At 45.3% G+C, this 12,239-nt stretch overlaps 1 non-coding gene across 1 annotated transcript; it reads right to left on the bottom strand.

Annotated features, from left to right (window-relative positions):
* Positions 1–207: 207 nt before the first annotated feature.
* On the bottom strand, positions 208–314 carry LOC118010538. The gene has a single exon (XR_004679223.1). It is a non-coding gene; the product is annotated as a U6 spliceosomal RNA (small nuclear RNA).
* Between the last annotated feature and the right edge of the window lie 11,925 nt (positions 315–12,239).

Genomic DNA, 12,239 nt, shown 5'->3' with positions numbered 1-12,239 from the left:
CCCATCCCCCTCCCCTCTAGAACCCTCAGTTTGTTTCTCAGAGTCCATAGTCCATACAGTCTCTCAGAGTTCATCTCCCCCTCCGATTCCCCCCTTCATTTTTCCTTTCCTGCTATCTTCTTTTTTTTTTTTTTTAACATATAATGTATGATTTGTTTCCGAGGTACAGGTCTGTGGTTCAACAGTCTTACACAATTCACAGCGCTCAAAAATATGGAACGCTTCAGGAATTTGCGTGTCATCCTTGCGCAGGGGCCATGCTAATCTTCTCTGTATTGTTCCAATTTTAGTATATGTGCGGCCGAAGCGAGCACTATAATTTTCCTTTTTAAAAAGATTTTATTTTTTAAGTAATCTCTACTCCCATCATGGGGCTTGAACGCACAACCCCAAGATCAAGAATCGCTCACTCTACCGACTGAGACAGCCAGGTGCCCCCTTACTATCTTCTCCCTCTTTTTTTTCTTTTTTAAGATTTTATTTATTTATTTGACATGAAAGACACAGCGAGAGAGGGAACACAAGCAGGGGCAGTGGGAGAGGGAGAAGCAGGCTTCCTGCGGAGCAGGGAGCCCGGTGCGGGGCTCGATCCTAAGACCCTGGGATCATGACCTGAGCCGAAGGCAGACGCTTAACGACTGAGCCACCCAGGCGCCCGCCCCTTATGGTTTTCTTAATGTCTTTCTCTAGCTTACTTTTTGTAAGAATACAGTATACGATACATATAACATGCAAAATACGTGTTAAGCAACTGTTTATGTTACTGGTAAGGCTTCCTGTCAACAGTAGGTTATTAGTAAAGTTTTTGGAGAGTCAAAAGTTATGCGTGGATTTTTGACTGCACAGGAGGGTTGGCGCCCCTAACCCCCACGTTGTTCAAGGCAAGGGTCAACTGTATATTGTTTGTGAGAGGTTAGCTTTTTTAAAACAATAGAAGAAAAGCTAATGCTTACTGTTCATCAACTGAAGAAGGGTGTTGGGGCAGATTAATGTGAGCGCCAACACAATATGTCTCAAAGTTGAATTAAGTATGGAGCCCTTCTAAATGGTTACAAAGAAAGTTCTCTTGGACCCGTAAGACTATGTTTTTGGATTTTCAAGTGTCCTTTGTCCTTAGTTGTCGAGACAATGACTTTATAAACTAAATTCTCGTTTTATGAAACTATCCTTAAATCGGGGATTATCAGCAGGAAAGGATTTGCTTTTACAACCAGCACCAACAAAATGAAGATTACTATTACAATAAAGAGAGAACAAAAAATTCTTCTTTGTCGGGATCATGTTTTTTTATTTTTGGTATGTTATGGTGTTTTGACATCTTGAGGTTTTGCTAATCCTAGAGAGACTGCCCCTCCCAGGGCTCACAGAATTCCTGGAGATAGTAAACAGCTTGCCCGCAAACACACCTTTCATATGCAAATCAACCCATCCCTAGGCCTTACCACCAACCACCTCCTTTATCAAACTTACACACCAAACCAGTATCCTCCCCCCAAATCACCCCAGGGCTACATACCATCCAAATGGGAACCGCCCCATAACCCAAAGCCCGCTAAAATTATTCAAACTAGCCAATCTTAATGCTCCCCTGGCCTGGTCCCTTCCTTCCTGTGAAAACCACAATAAAGGCTTTTTTGCCCATCGTCTCTCCTCCATCCTTCTGCCTCCTGATCCACCCTGGCACTTCCTGTGTGACTCGGCATGGTGTGACATGTCCCCTCCACTTGGGAACTAGGAGTAGTGAACTCTTCTTTCAAAGACAGTTACCTTCACTCCCGTCACCTCACCATAGCCAATTAAAACAAATCCTGGGTACATTTCAAGACATTCTTAGAATCTCAGACAGGAGCCCTAGTTTGAGAGACATGGCTCTAGAACAGCCATTCCAAAGTGTGTTCCCTGGACCAGCAGTTATCACCTGGCAGCTTGTTTGAAATGCAAATTATTGGACTCCATCTGAACTTAATGCATCAGACCCTCTGGGACGGGGGGCCCAGCCGTAAGCCCTCCAGGGGATTTCAACACTTCCTCCAGTTAGAGAACCATCCCCCTCTAGCCCTCCATGGCAACCTTCTATGAGCTTTTGGTTGTGAGGCTCTCTCTTCACTCTCCTGCCCCTTTTCCTTACGGCACGTTTTTGGGGTGCCAAGCCTTCCTTCATGAAGCTGTCTCTGTACGGCGGGCGTCAGTTCCTGGCCTTTAAAGCCACCCTTCTCTGCTATCAGTTTCACTCTGTGGAAGCAAAACTCGTCATCTCTCTCTCTCTCTCTCTCAAAATTGCCCAAGTGCAGGCTCGGCCCTGAGAATGACGTGTCCTTATGTTTTGTGTCCCAGGCTCTCCCTTGGCTGCACCCAAGTTCCCACCTCGGGTCCACGGGAACCACCGGTCTTACTGGGGTGAAGGGGCACCATGCACAGGAGAGACCAAATCTCAAAACTGGAGGTCAGGGCCTACATTTCCAAGACCTTTATGGCTTTAGCTGCTCATTCCTGTCGCACAAAGAAAAGTAATTAGCCTTTTTCTCAAACTGAAGGCTTCCTAAAGCTTGGAAGCTGTAAGACATATAAATACATATATATTTGAATGTGATTTTGATGAGAACGTTTCCATAATCATTTTCAACCGAGTGAAAGTCCTCTCTCTTCCCCAAGCGCTGAAAAATGATCCAACGCAACCTGCTACAGTTTAATAGGGAGCCTTATTCAAATTAACGTAATCCTACTTGTTTCTCACAAAGAGAGATGTTTTCTTTCCCTTGTTTGCATAGATGAATGTTTAAACTTTTCATCCACGTGTAGTGACATCACACGCTCGGCTTTATTTGCCAAGTAAACAAATCGGCATGTGAAGGCCTCATGCACAAAAAACATAAATATTTCCTAATCATTATCACCGTCTCGCGTTATTTATCTGGCTCCGAGCACAAAAAGCATCATTTTAAGAAGCCTTCAGAAATGTCTCCCAAGGGGCTCAGATTTCAGCAGAAGTGTGAGCATGGGGGGTTGGGAGAGAGGAATGGAAGTCCGCGTGGTCGGCTTGCCCCAGAGGAAACCTGGCATCCATCCGGCTCTGCCAGAAGTCCACCGTAGCACCTTGTAAAAGTCATTTAACCTCTCAGGCTCTCGTTTCCCCCCTCTTCTCATTTTAGTTTATTTTTTTCAAGATTTTATTTTTAAGTCATCTCCACACCCAACATGGGGCTCGAACTCACAACCCCGGGATTAAGAGTCGCACACGCCCCTAACCGAGCCTGGAGCCCGGCCACGCAGCCCGCTCTCTTCTTGGATTTTTTTTTTTTTTTTGGTAGATAATATCAACAGGCCAATGAACCCCTGTGCCTCAAAACTTCTACAGTCTAGAAAGAGTTGGATCCCTTCTTGCCCCATTACGAGACTTGGTCAGCTGTGAGAACACAGCTTTGGCGCTGACATGGGTGGTATTCGTGGAGGCAGGCAACTGTTCCAGAAGCACAGCGGTCTGGGGTGGCCTCCTGCCCTGGAAGGACCTGACCATGCATCGCCTTCCAAGCTCCTTCTTATTCAGGGAGATTCTTTGCCCTGCAACAGGCTCTCCTGCTGACTTTCCTTCAGCGGGAAGAGCGAGGCTTTAATCTCACAATGCCATGAGGTCACATTCTCCTCCCCAAACAGTGGTTCTCGACCTTGGCTTCACATTTGCCTCACGCGGGGGAACTCGGAAAAAAAAAAAAATCACACTATCTAGGTCCCCCCGCCCCCGGGGAATTCTGATATTTGCCTAGGGTATGGCCAAGGCATTGGGATTTTCAAAAGCCCCCCAGCTGGTTCCAAAGGCAGCCAGATTCCAGAACCAGTGCCGAGGGATGTCGCTACAGCCATTCAAAAGGCTGGCCTCAGATCCCTCGGGGAAGATGGACATTAAAACAAAGAAAGGGGAAAGGAAGAAAGGAATCGCCCGGGGAGAAGACCAAAGGGGAAGCGAATGGGCTGAAGGAGGAAGGATTAGGCAGGTACTGAAGGCAATCTCCACTGTCCTCAGAAAGCAGGTGCTGAACAAACACTTGGCTTCTGGCTTCACGAGAGCCCAGGGGACATGAAAGCTAATCCTGTGCAGAGATGTGTCTGTTTTCCACCTGGCTCTCTGCTATCCCTCCCTAAACACTGCCTGGTGTGAGGACCGCTAAGGGGGCAGACTTTTTCCGCATGTCACCCTGAGCTTGGCACATATGCTCAAGGATGCAGCCTGGCTGCTGAAGACAGGAGCTGCCCACCCCCTGCAGGCCCCCCCGATTTGGTAGCCAGTGGACCCGGGCATCACAAACAGATGATTGCGTTTCCCAAGCCTGCACTTTAATTGCCTTTCCTGGCAAGCAGGCTCCCAGGCAGTTTAAGAGAATCGATCTGGCGGAGGCATTTCTTTGGTTGAGGTATTACACTGAAAGCCGTCGCCTGGGAACAAAAGTGATCATATTAGAATCCGGCAGGCGCAGAAACTGCAGGGCACTCAGACAGATACCTTATTTCATATAGCACCTTAGAGTTTACCAAACCCTCCGACATACTCTGTCATTTAGATTTGCCTCAGAGCATCCCCGTGAGGCAGGTAGAGCATGAACCATCATCAATTTTTGCACCTAAGAACACAAAAAAGCTCAGAGTGGCTTAGCCACTGGTCCAAAGTAGCACAGCCCCTCGCTGGTTCTGGACCTATTTGTTCCTGGGTTATTCTCCCTGTCCTTCCTCTTGCTGGACAGACCCCTTCTGGTGCCCGTTCTGGCTGGTTGACTTCGGTTCCTCAGTGTCTGCTTCATGCCCCCCCCCTCCCCCGATCTCTGTTTTGTGTGTGTGTGTGTTTTCCCCTCGCTCATCTCCGAGTTGCCAAGTGCCTTGTTTGGCTCCTCAGCAATTCCTTTACCTGAGTAACCAGCTCCCTGCATTAAAGTGCTCTGTGTTGAACACTCAAGAGGGTTCTGTTTACCGGCTAGACTCTGTATCAGGCAGGTCCTGGCAGGAAACAGATGGTGCACTCAACAGGGGAAGCAAGAAGCCTCGAGAAGAGGCTGTTTACACCGATGTGGGCAGGAGAGAGGGAGCTGACAGGGCATGGCGGGAGCTGCTTAGGGACTCACCTTCCCAGGGCCACCAAGGGCAAGGCGAGGAGGGTGCATTACCAGAACCAGGCAAGAGCTATAGCCTTGGAAGAGAGGGCCCCCGACATGAGCTGTGGCTGTCGATGTGGGAAAGCGGTGGCAGCCAAAATCACATCTAATGGGAGGGAGGGAAATAATACACCTTTCTCTCTTCCCACCCGACTGAAAGCCAGGGGGCAAGGGTGATAAGGTCCACAGAGGTCAATCCCCAGGGTGTGGATGCGAGCGTGCGTGCGCGCGCGCGTGCGCGTGTGCTGGGAAAAGAGGAAGCAAATGGAGAGCAATCAGTTTGGCTCTGACTCATAGAACCAGTAAAATGTTGAGTCAGGACTAGCACACTGATGTTCTAATTTCAGGTCCCGAATTTGTTCTAGGGTTGATCAGACCCGGGAGAAAGATGACACAGAGATCTTACCTATGTTTCTGATTATTTTTTATCGCATAGGAAGTGCTGGCTATTGAGGCAATTCCAGCTTTGACCTGTTACTTTGGGGTGTTCAAGCCCTCTCTGGGCATGGTGCCTTCAGAAAGAATATTTATCTGATAGATCTCCTAAGAATAACCTCATTCTGATCGAGATATTAGCTAATTCTGACTTTTCTCATTTTGGGGGGTGTCTGTGTGTGTGTGTGTGTGTGTGTGTGTTGCTTTCATTGTTTTTCAACGAGCACATAGTTTTATAATTTAAAAAATCGTGCTCTTCTATTCTCAGGCTTTATAAAAAGATGATTTTCAGGCCAACTCTACCTTCAACCCCCAGCCCCATTTCTCCATTATTAATAGTATTCCCGAGTTTCTACGAGTAGAGAACTTCCTTGTTTGACAGACAAGGAACCCTGAGCCCTTAAGGGAAGCAGATTGTCCCAAGTGTCTCTGCTAGCCAGGGGACAGAGCTGGGGCTGGATCCAGCTCTCCTGTGTCCCTCCAGCTCCCCGGTGTTCCTCACAGGGAAGACTGGTTTTGCCTCTGCAAAAGCAAGATTCACTGCCTTCTTCCCTGAAAGCTTTTATTAGACTAAGAGCCCGTTTAAGTGGAAGAAGCAAAGAGAGGACAATGGAGGGGTGGGAAGATGGACCGAGTCTGGCTGGGAAGGAGGCACAGGCGGGGGTGGGGGAGAAGACAGGGATAGAGGGGGTGTCGCTGGGAGAAGGACTGGCTGGAAGAAGATGAGGGCTCAGCAACCAACATACGTAAAGACAGACAACAGTGACCCTCCATTGCTGTTCCCTAGGAAAATGCATCCTAATATGGTTTTACTAAAACTAACATCTGTGGAACCAGGATGGAGTAGGGTTTTGCCATGCTCAGAGGGCTTTACTGGTTTCTGCACACTATGAGGTTGCCCTCCCCCCGCCCGGCAGCATAGGTCTTTTATAGACACATGCTTTGTCTTGGGAAGAATGCACAGCTGAAATGGATTGCTTAATGTTCTAGACAAGAGTGGCTCTGGTAATGTCTGAGGAAATTCCAGAGAATGTGCTTTATAATTTCACATGGACCCATTGGAGTACTTAGCTTTTATGCATGTGTGTGTGTGTGTCTGAGAACTCAGTCCACCTCTGAGTTTAGCTGTGTGGCTGGGGCAGGCTGTCTCCGTTAAGTGGCAGGAAGCTCTGGAGCCCCTGGAACAAACGAAATATGGGGAAATGCAGGATGGACATCATGAGAGAAAGATAAAGAAGACCCATTGGCTGGCAAGGCTCTGCTCACAGTCCACGGCACTGGTCACTCAATACTTAAAACCATGACATACCACAAAATATTCCAGCAGCTATGAGCTGAAGTGCAGAAAAATTTTGCCAAGTGGGCAAACATATTTGATACACAATTCTTTCCTTTCCCTCTTGTCTTCTTCCCCCCACTCTGAGTGTTCCCACCACCTGCTGCTGTCCTGTCTCCCTGAAGCCTCCAGAAGCTTCAGAGGCAGCAATAACTTGGACCCTCTAGTTCAGATGACTCTCTCCTTGGCCCATCAAGAACACTCCCATTCCTTGGAGCACCTGGCTGGCTCAGTCCATAGAGCATGCAGCTTTTGATCTCAAGGTCCTGAGTTTGAGCCCAACGTTGGGTACAGAGATTACTTAAAAAACAAAAAACAACATTCCCATTCCTTGAGGGCCCCACATTGACAGAAATGGCCTTTAAAATTCCACCCTGAGATTTTTGTTTGTTTCTGAATTTCTTGTCACTTAGAACATCAAGGTGATTCTCTAATTTATACTAAGGTGTGAATGGCTTATGAAAGTTAGATGTGTTGGCTCTCCTAAGGACACTTGTACTTTTAAAAGTGGACACCAAATATGAAGCCAAGAGATGGCTTTTGGGTGATAGAAAAAGAACTGGCTTTGGAATTAGAAAGTCTACCCTTAAATTTGCTACCCTCATCGGTGACATCAGGCAAGTGACTTAAACTCTCTCCCTTGCTAACCCTCAATCTCCTCATCTGTAAAAATGTAGCTAATTAGCTTTATCATAAGATTGTTGTGAGGATTAAGTAAAATGATGTGTGTAAGAGCAATATATGCAAATATAAGGTATGATATAACTCAGACATTTAATCAATCATGGTACAATTCCAGGCACGATGATAGGTTGTGGCCTTCCTGTTGCCACTCCTTTTATACTATAACATGTTCTAGACAGAAACCAGTCTTACTAAGATGACATTCTGGCGGTGGAGGGAGCTGTTTATTGGATTTTTCCAAGTGTGAGCACCAAAATCATGAGAGCAATAGTAGAAGGAGATCAACCCAGTCCAGCTAAGTGTCACAACTCCTGTAGGGTTTATTTAGCTCTGAACTTTATGAATTCAACAAGAGTTAGTTGAGAAAGAAGTATCTGAGTCTATACAAAAACTCACTAGAGACAGGCTGGTAGATACGGTGTCTGCAGATAAGCATCAGGAAGTTGCTGGCAAAACCAAACCAGCTCACGTCACAAATTGTCCAGTTGGTACTTGATTCCTATTTAGATTTCTTAATTATATCTACTTCAGTTGTAACAATCAAGAGCAAGACAGATATCGAAGGAAAGTTGAGCGATATACCTCCATTCTCACCTCCTTCATCCAACAGAAAATTTCTTCGTTGTTCACTGGCCCAGAGGGCCCCGGCCAAATATACATACTGGGATTTTCCCAGGGACACCTATAACAATTCCCCAGACAGTTACCCTTCCAGCTTAATCACTGCATACCCCCCACCGGCTCAGAACCAGTGGCTGATGTCAGGCACCTACTTTATTGGCTGGACTTCAGTTTTCCCTGCCCCTTTGAGCTCATCACTTGCGGAGCCCAAACCAGGATGTGCAGCCTTACAAAAGAGTGTTTTTCAATTTGTGAGCCTCTCTATGTAGACAGTCTGACAAATCACCAATTTAGAAGCTGCCTTAAACTGAAATAAAAATTGAATCACACGAAATGGGTTTGTCTTAAAAAATCGAAATCTGTGCTATCCAATAGAACTTTCTGTAATGACTGAAATGTTCTAGATCTGTAATGTCCAATGTGGTAGTCACTAGCCACGTGTGGTTATCCGGTGCTGGAAATGTGGCCAGAGCAACTAAGGAACCAAATTTTTGTTCTATTTTATTTTGTTAATTTAAACTTCTATGACCACATGTGGCTAGTGGCTACCATGCTAGTCCTTGTAGATTCTAGAACATATGGTAGCCTTCACTTATTTACCTCTATTATGGCTTTCTTTTCTGGTTACATCCTTGTGCTATCTTCTCTGTGGGCTTCTTCATGTTTCCTTAACAAGGTAAAATGATGACGACCGCTAATGTGAGACTTGAAACTAGCATAAAAAATGTAACCATTCTGTGTACAACTCTATCACCCATCAAGAGTTTCATCCTGGGAATTCAACAAAGTGAATTCAAAAATTCACAAACAAAATTCAAAAAATTGCACTCAAGGAGATTTATTATTGAACTAACACTAGGATAGCACTTACTCTGTCAGGCACTAAATACTTTTATCAATACAAACCGATTTAATATTCATAAGAATCCTAATAGGTAGATATTCTTATCAGCCCCGTTTAACAGATGAGGGAACTGAGGTGTAAAGAGGTCAATAACGTTTTATTCTTCTTTTTTAAGATGTATTGATTTTAGGGAGAGAGCGATCAGGCACGTGCACGCACACAAGTGGGGGGAGGGGCAGAGGGAGAGAATCTTCAAGCAGACTCCCGGCTAAGTGTGGAGCCCCACCCTGGGGGTTCCATCCCAGGACTGATCAGATCATGTAAAGAGGTCAATAACTTGCTCTACACGTCATAGTTAGGAAGTAGCAAAGTGAAGATTCAAACCCAGGGAGTCTGCCTTCAAAAGTCCATCTAGTATTGGCTTCCAAGCTTGCAGTTTTTCTAGATCAATCCGGTTCTCCTCAAAAATCATCACCCTCTGGGGGTGCCGGGCAGGCTCAGTGGGTGGAGCGCGCTACTCTCGATCTGGCGGTTGCGAGTTCAGGCCCCACGTTGCGGGTAGAGGATACTCAAAAAAATCACCACCCTCTGAACTCCCACAGCACTTACCTTCTGTACAGGTCACCCAGCAGGGAACGGGGGGCTCTTGGCTATAACCTCGTTGGTGCCAGGAGACAGAAACCAGGTGAGGGAAGCAGCACGCCTCATCGAGATGAAGGTACCACAGGGGTACAGAATCCCCAGCAATGGATGAGTAGAGAGCAGAGGGAAATCTGAAACTGCTTATCCCCTCCCCCATCCACGCAGCCATATATCATCCTGCCAGGAAGAAGAAAATACCTTAAACTACACCTGACTTACTCTCTCTTGGAAGTACACTTTAGGGCGCCTGGGTGGCTCAGTCGTCTGTCTCTCTCTCTGTCAAATAAATAAAATCTAAAAAAAAAAAAAAAAAAAAAAGTATTAGGAAGTACACTTGAGCATTCTGCACTGAGTCTCAAGACCGCAGGATGATATTTCCTCTAAATTCTGCTCTGCTGGTCCCCATTTCTTTTCTGTTTTTACACTGTGTTCTTGGAATCTGTTCCAATAACCCATACCTATTAAACTCAAGCCATGAAGATCCCGGGGCACCCCCGACTTAAGCATTTCTCAAATGAAACCAGAACAATAATCACAGCTAAGCCTTTGGAATCTGGGGGCCTGTCAGGAGCCAATTTCTCCAAGCATAAAAGGGACAACAGCGGTTTTGATGTGGAAATTTTACCCCGACCCTAGTTCTGTATGGAATGATTCCCCAGAATTATTGCCGGCTTCTATGGAAACAACAGATCGGGTATCCCAATGCTCATCTTCATGGAATTGTTCGACTTCGCTGAGGAGATGTAGTAAAGTCAAAGAATGCAGTGGTCGCTTGGTTCTGAAATGAAAACCAGTTTCACCCAATGATCTTTGATCATTCAGTAACATGCACAAGAAAATGGACCATTTCCTTCCCTTTATTGTCAATCATACTGCATTCCAAGGACCATGCTGATTTACCAGGAGACATTCAACCTTTCTTTATGTTTCCAGGGAAAATGGACAGGAGAGAATATAAAGAAAAATAGCTGACAGGTAAACAACTGTCAGGAGGAGAAAATCGGCCATCTCTAATGTCAGCCTGGAAACAAGTATTTAACATCCCCAAATATTCCTATAGTGGTGACTATCAAAAAGCTTGTAGTGATGGGCGCCTGGGTGGCTCAGTTGGTTAAGCGACTGCCTTCGGCTCAGGTCATGATCCTGGAGTCCTGGGATCGAGTCCCGCATTAGGCTCCCTGCTCAGCGGGGGGTCTGCTTCTCCCTCTGCCCTCTTCCCTCTCGTGCTCTCTGTCTCTCAAATAAATAAATAAAACCTTAAAAAAAAAAAAAAGCTTATAGTGGAAATAATGCAGACAGACATGTCCTACCACAGCTGAAATTTAGAGGATGGAAAAGCCATAAAAGCCCTCCCCACCCCCCGTAACTGAGGTCCTGTAACTAAGGTGGGACAGAATAGCAGTGAGTAGAAGCTCACTATTGGCTAATGCTTCCAGGATGACTCTATGGGAAATATTAACCATGGCATGGCCCAGAAAAAGGCAAATATGACTTTAACAGATTGGAAGCATTAGTGATGGATGAAGGCACAAACTGTACCCAATTAGGCCTGGTCCTGTTCATTTCTGTTTTCACTGATTGTGACAAATATATATGGCAGGATTTGGTAGAAAGCTGTTCATTTGTTTAGATCATTAAATATGCAATATTTAATGGGGAATGTTTTATTTTTACAAGGTCCTGGTAGAAATTAAAATTCACTCAGTTCGTTAACAATTTGGAATTGTATTTAGTTTTGGCAATAATGTAATGACAACATCACAGGCAAAATGAGCTATTTCATCATCGCCTTTGGTTTTGAATGTAAGCTTTTAAAAAGTGTACTAAAGCGCACAAAGAAAGCTCTAGTAATCATGAACTGTGGTTTAGTGAAATACTGGGTGGTTGTGTTTTTTTATTGCAAATTGTCAAAGGTGCATTAGCAATATATCAATTGCAATTATACTGAAAAAGACACCTTGACTTAAAGTGAAGTGTTATTTCCTTTCCTTCAGAGATTTATTTGAGTATGGAGAGAACACACTGTTACATACCCTGGGTTTGTATTCAGGCCTGCTGAATGTATGGCACAGTATTTTTTGCTGTGCTTTCCTCCATTACTTACGAATCATTATATGCCTCCTGTTATATAATATTTCTCTGATAATTATTGATTTGCAATTAATTTAATCTCATGAAATCATTCATTTTTAAATTATAAAGGGCACTAACGTAATACCAGCAAATTAAAGCGTAATATTTTAGATTTATATGCCATATAGGTCTATCTGCCTACTGGACATCTCCACTTGGATTCTGGGTACCTTGAACTCAAGAGTGTCCAAACTCTGAACTCTTTATATTCACCCAGAACTTGTTTCTGCTTCTCTGTTCTCTGTCTCACGTGATGCCACCACCCATCACCCAGTTGCCGGAGACAAAAACTGGGCACAAGCTTAGATTCCTCTCTGTCCCCTCACTGCCTCATCTAGTTCGTCCCCAAGACTGACCAGGTCTACCTCCTTAATATCACTCAGCTGTGTCCTCTTTCCTCCATAGC

This window comes from Mirounga leonina, unplaced genomic scaffold (assembly GCF_011800145.1).
Source record: "Mirounga leonina isolate KUSES-001 unplaced genomic scaffold, KU_Mleo_1.0 Mir_101609, whole genome shotgun sequence".
Lineage (NCBI taxonomy): Eukaryota > Metazoa > Chordata > Mammalia > Carnivora > Phocidae > Mirounga > Mirounga leonina.
This window is presented reverse-complemented; position numbering and strand designations above follow the sequence as displayed.